The sequence below is a fragment of the Cherax quadricarinatus genome, unplaced genomic scaffold, assembly GCF_038502225.1.
Source record: "Cherax quadricarinatus isolate ZL_2023a unplaced genomic scaffold, ASM3850222v1 Contig1658, whole genome shotgun sequence".
NCBI classification, from domain to species: domain Eukaryota; kingdom Metazoa; phylum Arthropoda; class Malacostraca; order Decapoda; family Parastacidae; genus Cherax; species Cherax quadricarinatus.
Genome location: NW_027196684.1, coordinates 1 through 23067, shown reverse-complemented (window position 1 = coordinate 23067; position 23067 = coordinate 1). Strand labels below are relative to the sequence as shown.

The 23067-nt window shown below is 39.3% G+C and overlaps 1 long non-coding RNA gene across 1 annotated transcript; it reads left to right on the top strand.

The window, feature by feature from the left end:
- Positions 1-3524: 3524 nt before the first annotated feature.
- LOC138851695 (uncharacterized) lies at positions 3525-12204 on the top strand. Its single transcript, XR_011391354.1, has 4 exons — positions 3525-5285; positions 8059-8112; positions 9212-9356; positions 11967-12204. It is a non-coding gene; the product is annotated as an uncharacterized lncRNA (long non-coding RNA).
- The last annotated feature ends 10863 nt before the right edge of the window (positions 12205-23067 follow it).

Below are 23067 nucleotides of genomic sequence, written 5' to 3'. Positions count from 1 at the left end.
TGAAGCCTACACACTGTGTTTGTAGTGACTTATTGTCTTAAAAGAGAGATAGAAAAAATAAATAGTAACTTATCCTACATGGCATAAAACTCTCCCTTTTCTTCAAAATTGGTAAGACATACAATGCTCTAGTTGACATCAGATGAAAGATAAGAGCTAGATAATCTTGGCACCAACGCTGTTTGAGTGAAAATGTCAATAGATTGCATAATAAATTTTTTTTATTTATTTTTTTTTTTTGTGAGGAAAAAAATCAATAAAAGCAAAGCGGTAAAAAATATCGCAAAATCCCCTTTACATGCTAGTAGATTCATCATTACTCAATAACCTGTGTAAAAATCATGACACCCCTACAAATACTTTTTGCCAAAAATGGAAAATAATGTCAATAACTTATTCCTGAGTTACACATATGTATTACGTTTTCTGTAAAACTCTACGGTCGTGGCACGCCACATTTCAGTATGTTAGACACCTCAACACATGTTGACAACACACAGGCGACTGAGCTATTATCATCATTCCCTGAATTTGAATGGAGTTCTCAGAGAAATTGCAATGTAGTGTATTTAGAATGAAAAAATCATAAAACTCGTAATTTTTGGAGTAAAAAAAAACACGAATTGCCATCATGTCCTTTTGATGAAAGTAAGAACCAAAAAATTACATTTTTGGAAAAACATACTTAGAAATATGATAGAAACAAGCTAATTACATCAACATGTTACCAAAATTATGCACTATTTTTTGTCAAGAAAACATCTTTTACCATAATTTTTAAATTTTTCTTTTTTTTATCACTCCTAAAGCAATTCGAGCACTCAAGGTTCTCCCTGAAGCTGTTTGAAAATTGTTTTCTCCTACTACCCCCTATATTTTATATATACTTTATTTAAAGACAAAATACATTGACAAAATACACTGACAAAATACAATGACAAAAATACAATAGGGAGTATAACAGCATAGACAACTCAGAGCTACATCTCGAAAACTTCGTTCAGCTCCCCGGCGGTGGGCCACGTGCCCAGAATGTTGCAGGCATTTCCTCTCTGGATCGCAACACTGAGTCTCTGAAAGAGGAAGCTGGCCACCCTGTGGTCCTTGGTTTCTATGATGAGTTTTTCACCCAGCTCTTTGAGGAACTTTAGAGCACACTTTCCCCATGCTCAAAGGGTCTCAGACCCTATTGGGATGAAGTTGTAGAAAGGGGGAAGGCCTTAATATTTGCGGGTATTCTGGGTCTCCCTGTGGCTGGCTGATCTACCCCCTTCTTGATTAGCCAGGTAATTCACCAGATATGAATCCAATAGAGAATTTTTGGTCAATAGTTAAAAGTAAAATGAAAGCAGAGTCCATCACAACCATAATAGAGTTGACAGAAAGATTAACATGGGTATATAACCACGAGGACAATGTGCAAATCCACTGTCCTTCTTGCAAAGAAAGCATAGCGCGACGCATCGCTCCTTTAATTAAGCTAAAGGCGAAGCAACTAAGTTTTAAATGTACGGAATATATGTTCAGTATATTCGGGTAAACTGTATTCAACCATAATTGTATCATTCATGAAGGTTACTTTCTTTCCATATGGTTAACCATGTATGTACCGTGTCCTGTAACATGTCTGTACCGTGTCCTGTAACATATCTGTACCGTGTCCTGTAACATGTCTGTACCGTGTCCTGTAACATGTCTGTACCGTGTCCTGTAACATTTCTGTGCCGTGATCTGTAACATGTCTGTACCGTGATCTGTAACATGTCTGTACCGTGCCCTGTAACATGTCTGTACCGTGTCCTGTAACATGTCTGTGCCGTGATCTGTAACATGTCTGTACCGTGTCCTGTAACATGTCTGTACTGTGCCCCATAACACACTTAGTTGGCGACGATGTCTATACGTGAGAGACCACTCTCCCTCTTCCAGTTATTTTACTCGCATTGGGCAATTTTGGATTGGTTGAGTACCATAATATAGAAGTGGCAGGTGCTGTCTGTCATAATCTGCATCAACAGTCAGGTAATCACCTTGACCTGACATCACTCCTAAAATATTATCATTCCAGTCTGTTTTCCTTTGTGTTTAAACTTTACATTCCATGTTAAATACGTACGTGCATTTCAGTGTCTTCCTCTTCCTAAATGATCTATGTCTCTGAAAATTAAACCTCGTCAGTGATATTATGATAAGTACTAAATAATTAAAAAAATAATAACTGAATTCGCTGGTAAACGGATGTTCAAAAGGCTGCAAAGCACTTTCACCTCTAAATCTGATTATAAAAATTTATGTCTATGAAACTACAAGGTCAACAAGGTTTGTAAACGGAAATGATTAATCAAAAACTTGGAAATGAAATCATGCAACAAAACGCCCATCAGTATCTAAGCCACGTAATTTATATACGAACATTAAACTACTAATAAATAGAGACACAGAACATACCGGAAATTAATTTTATCAACCAGTCACCATCTCCGTTACATTAATTCATTCATGAAAATAGTCTGTACTCCTCTGTTTACTATGTCTGGGTTGCCATATATCAATTCTCCCCTGCAGAGTGTGTCAGGAAACTTTCATCCCCAACTATACATCCTAAGGACTAGCAGACACCATGAATCGTTCCTTTAAATGATGGGATAGTAGACAAGGAAGAGTTTTAGAATTATTGAAAATAAGTCTGAGTATTCCGTGCAAAGTGAATGACAAATTTGCAATATTCTTGAAAGAGTTAAGAGTTACACAGAAAGTAAAATTGCAGGGGAACTAGGAGGGTTTTGTAAGGGTAGAATATGTGTAGGTAGAGTGTTTACAGCGAAGGATGTAAGTGAACAATTCTTATAAGGTATGGAGCGACTTGTTGCATTTATGGATTTACTGAAGAAGAGGCACTTGACTTGATAAACTGGGAAGCAATGTGACAGATATTGTAAATGTATGGAATAAAGAGAAGGTTGTTAGAACCAGTCAAGAATTTTATGCAGATAGTGTGGCTCAGGAGAGAGAGGGAACTATTTTCCAGAAAAAAAGTAGGACTCAGACTCAGCTGTGTAATGTCACAATGGTGGTTTAGCATGTTTGTAGAAGGAGTTGTGTTAGAAGCGAATACTAGGATTCAGGGAAAAAGTGTGGGATTGAAAGATAAATCATCTGATACAAAGTCTGTGTTGTAATTTTAGAAGATTTTGAAGGTTGATGGATGAATTTAGGAGCATATGTAAATGAAGAAAATTAAAAGAAAATATTGAAAACAGATAGGTGACAGGAATAACTAGAAATCTAGTCAACGAAAAATTGGATATCAGATTGGAAGAAGGTAGCATGGAGGAACTGAATGTATTCATGTATTTGGAAGTGAACATGTTCGTGAATGGGTCTTTGAAAGACAAGGTGAGCCATAGAATAGGTGAGTGGGGAAATAGTAGGTGGAGTGTTGAGGCATATATGGAAAACAAGTATTCCTAAGCAAATAAGATAATGTACCTGAGCACAGAGAAACAAACACTTTTATATAGGTATAAGACATAGGTTTTTAAATATTACAATAAGGGTGGAGGGACTAGAGATGTCATGGTATGAGCAGTGGGTTGGTGAATATTTTGCAGAAAATTCGGAGCACAGAAATTAGAAGACGGTGTTCTACGACCAAACGTATAATTCAGAGCGCTGAGGAGGGGTTGATGAGGAGTTCTGGAAAGTTAGAAAGGATGGAAAAAATAGGATGAATAAAAGAGAATATAAAGCAGAGGTGGAAGAAATCAGAAAAAATGGTCGTTCCAGGAATGAATGGAGAGAGTGAGGGTAAAGGAGGTTTTCACTGATGGAGGTTTTAGCAACATATAACAGGCTATTGTGAGTGCGTTAGATCGGAGTGAATGTAGACTACTGGTTTTATGACTTAACGTGTAACTGGACCGTGAGTAAAGTAACATTTCTGAAAACATTCAGGGAAATCGAATATCAAGAGTTGAGTCCTGAAGGAGGGAGGATCATCTGAAATGGGATGTCTCCACATCTTCTGGTAAAACAGATATTAAATGAATATTAATGAATGTGTTTCCTTTCTCTTCATCAACCAACCTGGGGGGAGGGGGGGGGAGAAAACCAATGTGATAAAAAATCAAAGGATGTAAATAGCTTTGTCGTTTCTGGTAAATTATAATAATCGACTTACTCGTTGCCTTTACAAAACAACATGTCAATAGTTTAAAATGCAAATCCTGAGAATTTCAGTAGATTTTATGTCTAAAGGGAAGAGCAAAACTCGTAAGGGTAATTCAGGTCCTGGGGAACGTAAGATACTCAGGTTTGATCCGAGTGTTTGCCCAGCATCAAGGCACCTCTCGTAAGAGAAGGACTCGAAAACACGAAGAATTAAAGTTATCAACTCAGTCACTAACTGTTGGACAGAATACCTTACAATACCAAGTTCCCGGTGAAAGTCTTTATGACAGCAAGCAACAAATGTTTGCTCAGTATTACTTTACAATGTTAATGCTATTTAATTCACTTAGAACCTGTTAGATTTCGCATCGAACACCCTGTGAATAACACTCTACAACATATCTTAATATTTCTAGATATCTTTAATACCCCATAATACACCCAAAACTCACTGGATGTCTTTAATATGCTTTAAAACATATAAAATCAATTATATCTCTCTCCAGAAAAGTTAACATGCGAGAAAGTCAGCTGTGTTATTGCAGATACAGGCATTCAATTTGGGTCCGGACAGCAATGAATCTTGATGAGGAACGACCTGATAGCGTGTTTGCTGCACTCATTAAAATGCACGCTTGATTCAGCGGTCGTTGGGTCAGCGTGTGTTGGTCTAGGTATATCACGCTTGCTTCAGTTATCGCTGAGCCGGGTTCACTAGCGCACTCCTTCATCAATGGCTACTAGTTCACCCACCCTCTTATATGTTTGACTTATTAAATTACGGTTGCTTCAGGGATCACTGGTCAACTTGTGTACTGGTATAAGACATGCTACGTCTCACCACTTTCTGGGTTAACATTTGTGTTGGACTCGCTAGCACAGACCTGCTTCAGCAGATGATGGGTCAGCTCATATGACTGGCTCACTAACGCACACTTAATGGGTCAGCGTGTGTTTTGGATACACTACCTCAAAGCTTACTTCAGTGGTATCCGTGACACACTAATATACGCTTGTTTCACTGAACAATTAGACAGTGTATGATGGACTCACTAGCACACTAGGTCAACGTGTGTTAGACTTAATGACATACACTTACTTTAGCTGTCATTAAGGTAAGCTTGCTTTTTTCCTGATAAAAGAGGCATAGAGAAGTGTGAGTGATTAATGGAGGGTTTTTATGTGCTGGAACACGCTAGAGCAATAATATACATGAAGGAGTGTTATACCCATAGGGGCTATTTAGCGGGGGGCAAATGGCAGAAAATTAGGCTTCATACAAGGAAGGAGAGGATAGATCCATTTCTCTAGATCAAGAACAATTTACTAGCTTCAAAGAACAATCGTCTAGAAGAGCTAAAGTAATTTGGATTAGAAAAATTGAAGATTCCAAACGTATGAGTAAGGATTATTGGGAAAACTGGTTCAGGAAAACAAATGGGTCGATTAGAAAGGCAACTATATAGTTGATATTACATGCAAAGAGGTCGCTTCCTCTACTCGTTTCAAATCCTAGTCCTGTCTCAGGTGTGCTAAAATCCCCATGTCAGAGTAACATACAAGTGAACATGGACAACTTGTGTAATACGACTCGCCTTATCTGGGAATCGATTCCGGACCCCTTGGGTGGGATCCGATCACTCCACATTCAATTACAGATTACATTTGATGGCTTGCATCCTACTACCATTAACTGAAGAAAAAAGAAACAAATGAAAGCGTTCGAGCATATGATGAATATATATATATATATATATATATATATATATATATATATATATATATATATATATATATATATATATGTATATATATATATATATATATATATATATATATATATATATATATATATATATATATATATATATATATATATATATATATATATATATATATATATATATATGTCGTGCCGAAATATGTAAAACTAGTCAATTAACAAGAACTCATTTAAAATTAAGTCCTTTCTGAAATTTTCATTTATACGTTTAAAGATATATTTTTTTTCATTAATGTTAATGTAAAAATTTTTAATTTTGCACCAAAAGAATCTTAGAAAACTTACCTAATCTTATTATAACAAGAGCAATTTATTTTAGCCTAACCCAACTAAATATATTTTAGTTTTGTTTACAGTAATTTAATACTAAACAAACACAGTGAAATATATTTTTTTCGTTAGGTTCAGAATGATTTTGGCGAAATTACTGCATACACAAATTTTCACTTATCCTATATGGCAAGATGAGCGTTGGTATTTAAGCCAAGATAGCAAGTTCTGCCTATTCGGCACGACATATGTCATATATATATATATATATATATATATATATATATATATATATATATATATATATATATATATATATATATATATATATATATATATATATATATATATATGCAATAAGATCACAGTAAACAGGTGATTTCAGAATATGCAAAACAACCACTCTGAAAGAATAGAGAAATTCCAAGCGCTTTCGTGATATTGTGAGTAGTCACGAAAGCGCTTGGAATTTCTCTATTCTTTCAGAGTGGTTGTTTTGCATATATATATATATATATATATATATATATATATATATATATATATATATATATATATATATATATATATATATATATATATATATATATATATATATATATATAATCATTAATACGCCTTTTGATCCATATTAAGCAAATCCAAGTTAGAGGAGCATCAACACTTGCTATTAATCTGGTTAGTTAGCCATGTTTAATAATTTTATATAAATATTTATGTGAAGCTCAAAACCCATTATGGTCATTCAGTGGACTGAGTGGAAGACGACTGTGACTCCGTCTGTTAAGTGGAGACAGAGAACTACTTAGTTATACTCGTCTAGTTCGCTAGTTTGCAATAGTCTCATAGAATATGCATAAATGAAAAAAACTTTTCAAGACAGTTTTCCAATACATGTGTGTGTGTGTGTGTGTGTGTGTGTGTGTGTGTGTGTGTGTGTGTGTGTGTGTACTCACCTAGTTTTACTCACCTAGTTTTGAGGTTGCAGGGGTCGAGTCCTATATATATGTGTGTGTATGTGTTTGCGTGTGTGTGTGTGTTTGGTCCTTTCCCAAGTTCCGTAAAGAAAACTTTAAATCACACTTTACAGTCTACTGAGGGCCTGGAAAAGAAGAGAAGGTCCGCTATGATCACCTAAAATAACAACTTACTATATAAAGAGATCTTGGGTTACTTCAGGTTACTTCACACGTTCATGAACAATCTAACAGTCTCTTTGAAAATCAAAGAGCAAATGAGGAAATGTTATGGTGATGCCGACAATATGTGGAGAAAGACACTTTTTTACAGTTCAGGACATTTATTAAAGGAAATGTTTGGCCACGAGTTACTTCTACAGTCCTAATACAGTGTGATGAATGGTTTGAAAACCGAAACGTTGAAGATTGATACATTTATCCAACATATGGGAATCTTTATAAGGACTGAAGAAGCCACTCGTGGCGAAACGTTTCCTTCAATAAATATCCTGAAATATACATAAGTGTCTTTTTCCAAAAAGAACAAATATTGTTAGAGTAATTCTATCCGGCAAACATTGTGAAGCTTTGGACACGTGAATATATAATGTCTTTAAAAGCTTCATCATATCATGTATATATGAAATTAACAAAATATATTGCAAAAGTAAAAAAAAAATGTGCTCTCTTTCTCAAAAAACATTGTCCTGCTTTTATCTGCAATTCTTTTATATCCCATAAGATGATAAACGTGTTGAATATGGTTTCAGTACACCATTTCTTGATTCATTAATCTGGCAGTCAATAAAAAGAGTAAAAAAAAAAAAACTAAAGACAATGACGAACAAGCTCAACACTGCATGATTGTTCCAGCAGAATCAAGGACGCCCCGGCTCATGGAGAAAGAATACATCGAAGATACTCTAGGAGGTGGGTAAAAAATTCAGTGCTGTTGTATCATGGGTACGCTTCCCAGCACTGAGTTACTTGCAGGTATGTTCTATATGCAGTTGTTGACAAACATCCACCAAACCTTATGTGTTTTATATCCCAATATCATTATACCATCAACATATGTTTTAAATGTTGTGTACCAAATTACGTAAGCCATACACATTAGTTTACTTATAAAAAAAATGGGCTAAGCCAGAGAACCGGAAAATTCAAACGGCCTCAGGAAGAAATTAAAATATTTTTCCCAGCATCCTCGTTATCTACACTGAGGACATAGGTCCTCAGTGTAGATATATATATATATATATATATATATATATATATATATATATATATATATATATATATATATATATATATATATATATATATATATATATATATATATATATATATATATATTTTCCACTAACACTGAATAACCAATAATTATTGTAATAAAATGCATGAGAATTCTGTCAATAACAGTAATACTAAATTTACGGAATTACTTATGCTCACCATATAGAGTGGTTATGTTCAGATTAAATATTTCCCTGTACCACTGGAGTAATTACGTGATTCAAAGTTAATTACAATTTCAATTACTCTTCTGGAGTTTTAATCACAATTTCAATCTCAATTACTTGAACAGAAAAATTTAAAAAAATAATTATTCTGCATTTTGAATTAAATTATTTTATTATGATAATAATCACTAATATATACACTAATATATTTTTACACTATAATTAAAACAATGACTCTGAAACTAAAATCTTAAATGAAGTGTTGTTATCAAATGTTGTAAGTATAAAATAAGCTATTTAACAAGGTGCACAATGGTGAAAATAAAACTTACTCTAATGGTACACAAAAACTTACGTAAGTTACTTCCATTTTCAAATGAAAAAGTTCATTAAGATCCAGCCATGGAAGGTACTCGTAAATTTCTCGGTTACGTTCAATCAGAAGTTCCTGGAAGATTGCAGGTTCTACCTGCGCTATATTAAGAATAAAATGAATTTCGGCTATGGTTAATACTCTGTGCTGAAGGGATTGTACAATCCATCATTTCTCTTGCTCTGTTCTTCAGAGGGAGCGCCTTCGAAGGAGAATCCCTCCAATAGAGCAAGAGATATACGTCGAATAGAGCACAATCCTCTACTGCCGTATACACTCTTTCAAAAGAAAGGGGCTAAACCCTTGAGAGTAATACAGCACATATGGAGCTTCTGACGGTAAGATTTGCTGTAGATTCAAGAAGCAACTTGAGAGTTCTTTTTAGGTGAAAATTAACAAATTATTTAATTCCAGACTATTATAAGGACATAGGTAAATGTAATTCGTTGATGTACTGGCTATTATGAAAACTTTTCAGATTGTGACGAATAAGCCGAACAGGTGAGTTTGGCCAAGTCGGCAATTATGCCCTCTGCCGAATAAGCATAATGAAAATTTGTTTTTACCATAAATTTGCGAAAATCAATCTGACCATAATGAAAAAATATATATATATTATTTATTTTAAGCAATATTAAGTACATTTTAATTTACCTTTGATACGTATAGTAAAATCTAGCTAAAAAAAATACGTTAGTTTTAGTTTGGTTAAGTGAGATTTTTAAGTTAGTTTTGATCCAAAAGTAAAAATCTCTATCATTGTCAACAAAAAAATCATATATCATTATGTAATTTTTTTTTTTGAAAAGTCTCATTTTTAAGGAAGTTCGACCTTTTCGAGAGCAAGTTCGGATCACCAGATCCAGACTACACACTCACCAGGTCGACACTACACTCTCACCAGGTCCAAACTACACTCACTAGGTCCACACTACACTCTCACCAGGTCCACACTACACTCTCACCAGGTCCACACTACACACTCACCAGGTCCAAACTACACTATCACCTGGCCCAGACTACTCTCTCACCAGGTTCAGACTACACTCTCACCAGGTCCACACTGCACTCTCACCAGGTCCAGACTACACTCTCACCAGGTCCACACTACACTCTCACCAGGCCCAACTACACTCTCACCAGGTACAAACTACACTATCACCTGGTCCACACTACTCTCTCACCAGGTCCACACTACACTCTCACCAGGTCCAGACTACACACTCACCAGGTCTACACTACACCCTCACCAGATCCAGACTACACTCTCACCAGGTCCAGACTACACTCTCACCAGGTCCAGACTACACTCACCAGGTTCACACTACACTCTTACCAGGTCCGAACTACACTCTCACCAGGTCCTTACTACACTATCACGTCCTTACGACACTATCACCAGGTCCAGACTACACTCTCACCAGGTCGACACTACACTCTCACCAGGTCCAGACTACACTCACCAGGCCCAGACTACACTCTCACCATATCCACACTACACTCTCACCAGGTCCAGACTACACTCACCTGGTCCAGACTACACTCTCACCAGGTCCAGAGTACACTCTCACCAGGTCCAGAGTACACTCTCACCAGGTCCACACTACACTCTCTCCAGGTCCACAGTACACTCTCATCAGGTCTACACTACACTCTCACCAGGTCCACACTACACTCTCACCAGATCGACTCTACCCTCTCACCAGATCGACTCTACCCTCTCACCAGGTCCAGACTACACTCTCACCTGGTCCAGAATGCACTCTCACCAGGTCCACACTACACTCTCACCAGGTTCAGGCTACACTTTCACCAGGTCCAGATTACACTCTAACCAGGTCCACACTACACTCCCGCCAGGTCCACACTACACTCACCAGGTCCACACTACACTCTCACGAGGTCCACACTACACTCACCAGGTCCAAACTACACTCTCACCAGGTCCTCACTACATTCTCACTAGGTCCACACCACACTCACCAGGTCCAAACTACATCCTTACCAGGTCCACACTACACTCTCACCAGGTGCACACTACACTATCACCAGGTCCACACTACACTCTCACCAGGTCCAGACTACACTTTCACCAGGTTCAATGTACACTGTCACCAGGTCCACATTACACTCTCACCAGGTCCACACTACACTCACCAGGTCCACACTTCACTCTCACCAGGTCCACACTACACTCTCACCATGTCCAGACTACACTCTCACCAGGTTCAATCTACACTATCACCAGGTCCACATTACACTCTCACCAGGTCCACACTACACTCTCACCAGGTCCAGACTACTCACCAGGTCCAAATTACACTCTCACCAGGTCCACACTACACTCTCACCAGGTCCACACTACACTCTCACCAGGTCCGCACTACACACTCACCAGGTCCACACTATACACTCACCAGGTCCACACTACACTCTCACCAGGTCCACACTACACTCTCACCAGGTCCACACTACACTCTCACCAGGTCCACACTACACTCTCACCAGGTCCACACTACACTCTCACCAGGTCCACACTACACTCTCACCAGGTCCCCAGGTCCACACTATACACTCACCAGGTCCACACTACACTCTCACCAGGTCACTACACTCTCACCAGGTCCACACTACACTCTCACCAGGTCCACTACACACTACACTCACCAGGTCCACACTACACTCTCACCAGGTCCACACTACACTCTCACCAGGTCCGCACTACACACTCACCAGGTCCACACTATACACTCACCAGGTCCACACTACACTCTCACCAGGTCCACACTACACTCTCTTCATTCCTTTCTGCTGTTTTTAAGTAGCTATTCCCTTTTTGCTCTGATTAAAATAACAAAACTTAAAAATGGGATTTATAACAAAAATTTCTGTAAGTTTGATGAAGATCTCGACTATTTACAATTAGCGATCCTCTCTATTCCTTGCAGGAATATCTCAACCAAATTACCCAGTTAGGTGAAAAATACACAGAAGACTAAGTTTATGTTATTAATCCCGTGCGGAGGATGGCGACAAAGATAACATGCCCAGACATGTTCTGCATACATCAAAAATTAAAAATTAAGCAAAATCATGATCTTTAATATTCTTTGAAGATAGCGTGACCATAGTGTTGGTATTGTAACCTTACCTCAACTCTCCAGACTGAAGAATAGGTAGTTGAAATTAAGTTAAAATTCTTAATGTATCCTCTGATACAATGATAAAATGATAAGCCTTGATATATAAAAAAATATCTAAAAAAGTTTTAGATGTTATGTAGATGAATGGTTCAGAGAACCGACATGTTGATAAATTAGACACATGTGCAACTCTTGGGTATCTTTTCTGAGGAAACTTCTCGCGACACAGTGGCTTCATCAGTAATCAGTCCCTCAACCTTGAGTCGATGTGGTCAGTCCATCAATCTTGAATAGAATACAGCATATGAGCGAAAAGTGGCTTATATACTGTAGGCAGGAGAGGTGCAGCAGTCGTAGGTGGAGTCACATTTGTCCAATGTGGAAGTAGGTCATGCCCAAGGGTTAGACAAGAATTCCCAAGTATTAAGATCTCAAGAAGTTGCAGTATCTGACAGGAATGTAGATGGTTCAGAGAACCGTGACGTTGATAAACGACCTGCTTCCAACACAATTCCTCACGAAGCTGTTTAATCAGCGTAATTTATTCTCGTGTATTTACATTGTTCATTAACTATCCATTACTATAAATCACCTTTTATTCCCAAAATCTCAACTTATCTTCAACCACCCATCTTCACAACTCATCTTCAACAACCCATCTCCACAACTCATCTTGAACCACCCATCTCCACAACTCATCTTCAACCACCTATCTTAACAACTCGTCTTCAATCACCCATCTCCACAGCTCATCTTCAACCACCTATCTTAACAACTCGTCTTCAATCACCCATCTCCACAACTCATCTTGAACCACCCATCTTCACAACTCATCTTCAACCACCCATCTCCACAACTCATCTTCAACAACCCATCTCCACAACTCATCTTGAACCACCCATCTCCACAACTCATCTTCAACCATCTCTTACCACATCTCACTACAAAACATCTATTACCTCAACTCGTCGGCCATCAATCATCCCAACTCACCATCAATAACAACAACTCGCCATCAGCCATTCAAAACTACAACCCACCATCAATAACCACAACTCACCATCAACCATCCATATCCGCAACTTACCATCAACTCATTATAAAGCATCCATCACCACAACTCACCATCAATCATCCATCACAACTCACCCCAACATTCACCACCACAACTCACTACCAACATTCACATTATGTGAAGCACGACTCACGTGTGTCTATACAGGTGTGAACAACATTTAGCGTTTTATGTGAATGTTCAATGAGTGTTTTATTCCAGATCAAAGTGTTCAGTACATGTTCTGTTTGTGATCAACATGTTCATTCAGTGTTCTAGCCCATATCAACGTGTTCAGTACGTGTTCTGTACAACATCGACATTGTATGTGAATTTAAAGGCAAGGAAATTTTCCAACCTATAATGAATTTGTTAGTTTCTGGCTTGTGAAAATCTTCTCTTGAATCTAGTAACTGCTGGCTTAACACATACAGTGTTAAACCAGTGTTAAGCCAGTGTTAAGACAGTGTTAAACCAGTGTTAAGCCAGTGTTAAGACAGTGTTAAGACAGTGTTAAGACAGTGTGACTTTGTAAATGGTCAAAGTTGGACTGAAACGTCGTCGTGGTAAGCTTCCCTCTCATATGTGCGAGTTATTTGTGTATTGTTCCAGTCACGGTATTGTGACTTTTAGTTATTTATTTCCTACATTTTTAATCATGGGTCGCTAATATTACTTCTACATGGTTACTCATAGGTCCCTCATAACTTCCTTGTATGGTTACTCATGGGTCCCTCATAACTTCCTTGTATGGTTACTCATGGGTCCCTCATAACTTCCTTGTATGGTTACTCATGGGTCCCTCATAACTTCCTTGTATGGTTACTCATGGGTCCCTCATAACTTCCTTGTATGGTTACTCATGGGTCCCTCATAACTTCCTTGTATGGTTACTCATGGGTCCCTCATAACTTCCTTGTATGGTTACTCATGGGTCCCTCATAACTTCCTTGTATGGTTACTCATGGGTCCCTCATAACTTCCTTGTATGGTTACTCATGGGTCCCTCATAACTTCCTTGTATGGTTACTCATGGGTCCCTCATAACTTCCTTGTATGGTTACTCATATAACTTCCTTGGGTTACTCATGGGTCTCATAACTTCCTTGTATGGTTACTCATGGGTCCCTCATAACTTCCTTGTATGGTTACTCATGGGTCCCTCATAACTTCCTTGTATGGTTACTCATGGGTCCCTCATAACTTCCTTGTATGGTTACTCATGGGTCCCTCATAACTTCCTTGTATGGTTACTCATAGGTCCCTCATAACTTCCTTGTATGGTTACTCATGGGTCCCTCATAACTTCCTTGTATGGTTACTCATTAACTTCCTTGTATGGTTACTCATAGGTCTCATGGGTCTCATAACTTCCTTGTATGGTTACTCATATGGTTACTCATAGGTCCCTCATAACTTCCTTGTATGGTTACTCATAGGTCCCTCATAACTTCCTTGTATGGTTACTCATAGGTCCCTCATAACTTCCTTGTATACTCATAGGTCCCTCATAACTCATCATAGGTCCCTCATAACCTCCTTATATGGTTACTCATAGGTCCCTCATAACTTCCTTATATGGTTACTCATTGGTCCCTCATAACTTCCTTATATTGTTACTCATAGGTCCCTCATAACTTCCTTATATTGTTACTCATAGGTCCCTCATAATTTCCTTGTATGGTTACTCATAGGCCCCTCATAACTTCCTTGTATGGTTACTCATAGGTCTCTCATAACATCCTTGTGTGGTTACTCATAGGTCCCTCATAACTTCCTTATATGGTTACTCATAGGTCCCTCATAACTTCCTTATATGGTTACTCATGGGTCCCTCATAAATTCCTTATATTGTTACTCATAGGTCCCTCATAACTTCCTTATATTATTACTCATAGGTCCCTTCTAACTTCCTTATATGGTTACTCATAGGTCCCTCATAACTTCCTTATATTGTTACTCATAGGTCCCTCATAACTTCCTTATATGGTTACTCATAGGTCCCTCATAACTTCCTTATATTGTTACTCATAGGTCCCTCATAACTTCCTTATATGGTTACTCATAGGTCCCTCATAACTTCCTTATATTGTTACTCATAGGTCCCTCATAACTTCCTTATATGGTTACTCATAGGTCCCTCATAACTTCCTTATATTGTTACTCATAGGTCCCTCATAACTTCCTTATATGGTTACTCATAGGTCCCTCATAACTTCCTTATATTGTTACTCATAGGTCCCTCATAACTTCCTTATATGGTTACTCATAGGTCCCTCATCACTTCCTTATATGGTTACTCATAGGTCCCTCATAACTTCCTTATATGGTTACTCATAGGTCCCTCATAACTTCCTTATATTGTTACTCATAGGTCCCTCATAACTTCCTTGTATTGTTACTCATAGGTCCCACATAACTTCCTTATATGGTTACTCATAGGTCCCTCATAACTTCCTTATATTGTTACTCATAGGTCCCTCATAACTTCCTTATATGGTTACTCATAGGTCCCTCATAACTTCCTTATATGGGTACTCATGAGTCCGTCATAACTTCCTTATATTGTTACTCATAGGTCCCTCATAACTTCCTTATATGGTTACTCATAGGTCCCTCATAACTTCCTTATATGGTTACTCATAGGTCCCTCATAACTTCCTTGTATGGTTACTCATAGGTCCCTCATAACTTCCTATGTGGTTACTCATGGGTCCCTCATAACTTCCTATATGGTTACTCATGGGTCCCTCATAACTTCCTACATGGTTACTCATGGGTCCCTCATAGCTTCCTATATGGTTACTCATAGGTCCCTCATAACTTCCTTATATGGTTATTCATAGGTCCGTCAAAGCTTCCTTATATGGTTTCTCATAGGTCCCCTCATAACTTCCTTATATGGTTACTCATAAGTCCCTCATAACTTCCTTGTATGGTTACTCATGGGTCTCTCATAACTTCCTTGTATGGTTACTCATGGGTCTCTCATAACTTCCTTGTATGGTTACTCATGGATCCCTCATAACTTCCTTGTGTGGTTACTCATAGGTCCCTCATAGCTCCCTTGTATGGTTACTCATAGGTCCCTCATAGCTTCCTATATGGTTACTCATAGGTCCCTCATAACTTCCTTGTATGGTTACTCATTGGTCCCTCATAACTTCCTTGTGTTGTTACTCATAGGTCCCTCATAACTTCCTTGTGTGGTTACTCATAGGTCCCTCATAACTTCCTTGTATGGTTACTCATTGGTCCCTCATAACTTTATTTTATGGTTACTCATAGGTCCCTCATAACTTCCTTTTATGGTTACTCATAGATCCCTCATAACTTCCTTGTGTGGTTACTCATAGGTCCCTCATAATTTCCTTGTATGGTTACTCATTGATCCCTCATAACTTACTTGTGTTTACTCATAAGTCCCTCATAACTTCCTTATATGGTTACTCATAGGTCCCTCATAACTTCCTTGTATGGTTACTCATTGGTCCCTCATAACTTCCTTGTGTTTTTACTCATAAGTCCTTCATGTCTTCATTATATGGTTACTCATAGGTCCCTCATAACTTTATTTTATGGTTACTCATAGGTCCCTCATAACTTCCTTATATGGTTACTCATAAGTCCTTCATAACTTCCTTATATGGTTACTCATAGGTCCCTCATAACTTCCTTATATGGTTACTCATAAGTTCTTCACATATTTCTTGCAACATGGAATGCAAGAAATATGTTGTGTTGTTATTATGTTCAGTTTAAACCTACATTTCATTACAGCTTCCCTCAGCAGAGTAGCTGAAAAAATATCTTGGATGAGGTTCATAGTGTTAATTTAGGTCTGCTACATCTACTCAAGCTGTGGTCACCTTGTATTTGTTTTCTAAGACATACGTGACTTACAGGGAAAGGATTCTAGCCTGGAAAGGAAACACCAGAAAAAATGACAATGACTGTAAACACAAAGAAAAGCACAGATATGTGAACACATGTCTTAACATGAACATTGTTACAGAAAGAATAAACAAGCAATTTATTAACTCTCCATCACCAATATTAGCCATCAACCAGCTATAATTTCAACTAATCAACCATCCCTCACTATAACTCACCTACAAATATGCAACACCACAACACATTATGAACTATTCATAACATCTTACCATCACCCATCAGTATTTTCAACTCCATCGACTATCACCGACCACAACTCACAATTAACATTAAATCACTTCAATTTTCCATCAACCATCTATCACAACAACTATCAATCATCCCTTACCTAAAATGTCCTTCCTCCATACACCATTACAACTAACTTTCAACCATTCATTTCGGTTCATCCACAAATCATCACGATATCTGTCCAACAGTGCGTCACCTTAACTTTTCAACCGTCGACACTGTTTTCCGTAGCATTCACGGTCATATATGCCGGTGTGAAGAAGAATCGTTTTGTGATTTGGGAGGATATATTCAGCTTAAGTCTGTTACATGTTGTTTTGAGAGAAGTTTATCATTGTCCATGAGCTTCTCTGAGCTCCGTTGATCAATTTAAATGCCATTGTAAATAAGAAAAATATATTAGTGCTTTGTTTTTTATTTGTGTTAACTGTTTTGCGAGAGCTGGTGGTTAATGTTTATTGATCGGGAAGATTATTATGAAATGTGTTGATGAATAGAAGGAAATCAGATTCGAAAGAAGGAAGAGGATCAAGATCTCTTCACCGGGCGAGAGACCTCCCTCAAAGTTACTGTAGCTAGATTGTGAGGACGATCTCTGCTGTTCTCACTCTCATCAGGTCGAGATTACACTCTGTTCATTCCTTTTTGCTGTTTTTTTTAACACAACTCTCGAGAGTGAAGTAAAGGTAGCTAGAATAAAGTTATGTCATTCTAATAACTGCTAAACAGTAAAGAAAATCAAGTCTCAAACATCTCAGCTAATACGGATTCCAATATTTAATAATCGTTCATATGTAAAAAAATTATCTTAAAATGTTTTAGTATGTTTTAATAAACTGATAAACCGGGTCGAGCCCAAAACACTTCCTTATTAGTCATTATTATCTGCGACCACTGTCAGCCTCAGAGTTAACTCTGAGTTACCAGACCTTGCCACGTGGAGGCCAGTGGTTCGTCTTTAAGGTCTACCCATCCACTTACTGTGTTTTTTATGCTTTCCTCGGGTTCATGTGTCCAGGAGTCCATCTGTGTCCCATCAGATGTTCTCCCCTCCCTACTTTCCCAGGGTCTGCCTCAGCAACCAGTATCTTCTTCTTTCCCAGGTTCATGTGTCCAGGAGTCCATCTGTGTCCCATCAGATGTTCTCCCCTCCCTACTTTCCCAGGGTCTGCCTCAGCAACCAGTATCTTCTTCTTTCCCAGGTCCATGTGTCCAGGAGTCAATCTGTGTCCCCTCAGATATTCTCCCTTCCGCACTTTCCCAGGGTCTGCCTATGCAACCAGTATCTTCTTTCCCAGGTCCATGTGTCCATCTGTCCGCCTCAGATATTCCCCCTTCCCCACTTCCTCTAGGTTTTCTTGCTTTTCCCAGGTTCATGTGTCCAGGAATCCATCCGTGGGCCCCCGGATGTCTCCCCTTCCTCACTTCCCTTAGGATATCTTCCAGTCTCAGCCTTCCCCAGGTTATGTATCCCGAAGTCAGCTCAGCCACCCTCCGTGATCTAGCCAGATGAGAACGAGGCCTTGTTTTAGCTGGTCTACGGTAGAGACTGTCCAGGTGAGTGGAATTACAGGAGGGGACACGCAGAAAACTGCGTCCTGTAATTACATCACCAAGGCAGCCTAGACCGTAAGTCAGCTAGACGCAGCCAAGCTACCGTCCAGTTCGGCCACCAAGGCCTGGCCACTCAATGAAAATTTGGGAGTTCTATTTATATTATACAATTTTTCTACATTAAATGTAAGATTTTTTACTTAATTAGCAATTTAAGTGTGTTTGTGAATGTTTTTGTGTATGTTTATAAGTGCTCGTTTGTTAGTGTGTTTGTCCACCTCCACGAGAACTGTAACAAGTGTTGAACTTCTTATTTTCATTTGGTTATTTATCCTATATATGTGCAAGACGCGCAGTGGGTTACAAGCGCCGCGCACAATGCAAATATATCATTTCGTCTGATGTTTTTAGGTTATCCTGGGTAATTTACACATATGTTACTGTGCATGATCATTTGTGTAACTATTTATGTATATTTGTACCTAAATAAACTTACACACATTCTTATTTTCACGCTCATTTGTACATTTGTGCAACAGCAGCCTGCGTGGTCACCATCATTCATACACACACAAAACAACGCACGTGCGCACACATACACACACATAACACACACACACACACACACACACACACACACACACACACACACACACACACACACACACACACACACACACACACACACACACACACACACACACACACACACACACACACACACACACACACACACACACACACACACACACACACACACACACACACACACACACACACACACACACACACACACACACACACACACACACACACACACACACACACACACACACACACACACACACACACACACACACACACACACACACACACACACACACACACACACACACACACACACACACACACACACACACACACACACACACACACACACACACACACACACACACACACACACACACACACACACACACACACAGGGAAGGCACTACAATGGATCAGGGAATACTTGTCAGGAAGACAGCAGCGAGTCATGGTACGTGGCGAGGTGTCAGAGTGGGCACCTGTGACCAGCGGGGTCCCGCAGGGGTCAGTCCTAGGACCAGTGCTGTTTCTGGTATTTGTGAACGACATGACGGAAGGAATAGACTCTGAGGTGTCCCTGTTTGCAGATGACGTGAAGTTGATGAGAAGAATTCACTCGATCGAAGACCAGGCAGAACTACAAAGGGATCTGGACAGGCTGCAGACCTGGTCCAGCAATTGGCTCCTGGAGTTCAATCCCACCAAGTGCAAAGTCATGAAGATTGGGGAAGGGCAAAGAAGACCGCAGACGGAGTACAGTCTAGGGGGCCAGAGACTACAAACCTCACTCAAGGAAAAAGATCTTGGGGTGAGTATAACACCAGGCACATCTCCTGAAGCGCATATCAACCAAATAACTGCTGCAGCATATGGGCGCCTGGCAAACCTCAGAACAGCATTCCGACATCTTAATAAGGAATCGTTCACGACCCTGTACACCGTGTACGTTAGGCCCATATTGGAGTATGCGGCACCAGTTTGGAACCCACACCTAGCCAAGCACGTGAAGAAACTAGAGAAAGTGCAAAGGTTTGCAACAAGACTAGTCCCAGAGCTAAGAGGTATGTCCTACGAGGAGAGGTTAAGGGAAATCAACCTGACGACACTGGAGGACAGGAGAGATAGGGGGGACATGATAACGACATACAAAATACTGAGAGGAATTGACAAGGTGGACAAAGACAGGATGTTCCAGAGATTAGACACAGTAACAAGGGGACACAGTTGGAAGCTGAAGACACAGATGAATCACAGGGATGTTAGGAAGTATTTCTTCAGCCACAGAGTAGTCAGTAAGTGGAATAGTTTGGGAAGCGATGTAGTGGAGGCAGGATCCATACATAGCTTTAAGCAGAGGTATGATAAAGCTCACGGCTCAGGGAGAGTGACCTAGTAGCGATCAGTGAAGAGGCGGGGTCAGGAGCTCGGACTCGACCCCCGCAACCTCAACTAGGTGAGTACAACTAGGTGAGTACACACACACACATACACACACATACACACACACACACACACACACACACACACACACACACACACACACACACACACACACACACACACACACACACACACACACACACACACACACACACACACACACACACACACACACACACACACACACACACACACACACACACACACACACACACACACACACACACACACACACACACACACACACACACACACACACACACACACACACACACACACACACACACACACACACACACACACACACACACACACACACACACACACACACACCACACACACACACACACACACACACACACACACACACACACACACACACACACACACACACACACACACACACACACACACACACACACACACACACACACACACACACACACACACACACACACACATACACACACACACACACACACACACACACACACACACACACACACACACACACACACACACACACACACACACACACACACACACACACACACACACACACACACACACACACACACACACACACACACACACACACACACACACACACACACACACACACACACACACACACACACACACACACACACACACACACACACACACACACACACACACACACACACACACACACACACACACACACACACACACACACACACACACACACACACACACACACACACACACACACACACACACACACACACACACACACACACACACACACACACACACACACACACACACACACACACACACACACACACACACACACACACACACACACACACACACATACACACACACACACACACACACACACACACACACACACACACACACACACACACACACACACACACACACACACACACACACACACACACACACACACACACACACACACACACACACACACACACACACACACACACACACACACACACACACACACACACACACACACACACACACACACACACACACACACACACACACACACACACACACACACACACACACACACACACACACACACACACACACACACATACACACACACACACACACACACACACACACACACACACACACACACACACACACACACACACACACACACACACACACACACACACACACACACACACACACACACACACACACATACACACACACACACATTCATATATGCGTTCTCCCTCATGGTTGTTAAAATTATGTTTGTTTTCTCAAAGTAAAATGGAAAAGTTGGAGGCAGAAAATGAGACTTGCTCAATGTTCGAGAAATCAGGAACTTTATATATATTTCTATATTCTGATGGAGAATATTGATTATGCTGTCATATTAATTATGCTGTCATGGTCTGTCGTGTCGTCATATATTATACAATTATTGTTGCTTTGTAATTTACTGCGATATATCATTGTTAACATATATTATACCTTTATGATCTGGCACACAATGTTATTTCTTTATTCTTAATGTTTATACCATAACAAATACTTAATGTTAATGTTTAGGTGAAGTTAACGTGGTATGTGAACATCGTGCAGATCATAACAATTAAAAGTAGTAAACTTCTGTTTGTGAGTAACTGCTAACTTAAAATATTTTCAGTTAGGAAAACTTTCTTAAAAGATGCAGTGATATAATATTAATCAAAAGAAGGATGGGATATAATGATATAAGGATGATCTGGTATATATAAGGATGATATAATATAAGGATGATCTGGTATGGGATATAAGGATGATCTGGTATGAGATATAAGGATGATCTGGTATGGGATATAAGGATGATCTGGTATGAGATATAAGGATGATCTGGTATGAGATATAAGGATGATCTGGTATGGGATATAAGGATGATCTGGTATGAGATATAAGGATGATCTGGTATGGGATATAAGGATGATCTGGTATGAGGTATAAGGATGATCATAACCACAACTCACTATCATCCATCCATAGCCACAACCACAACTTACCATCAAGTCGACACACTGTAAACTATCC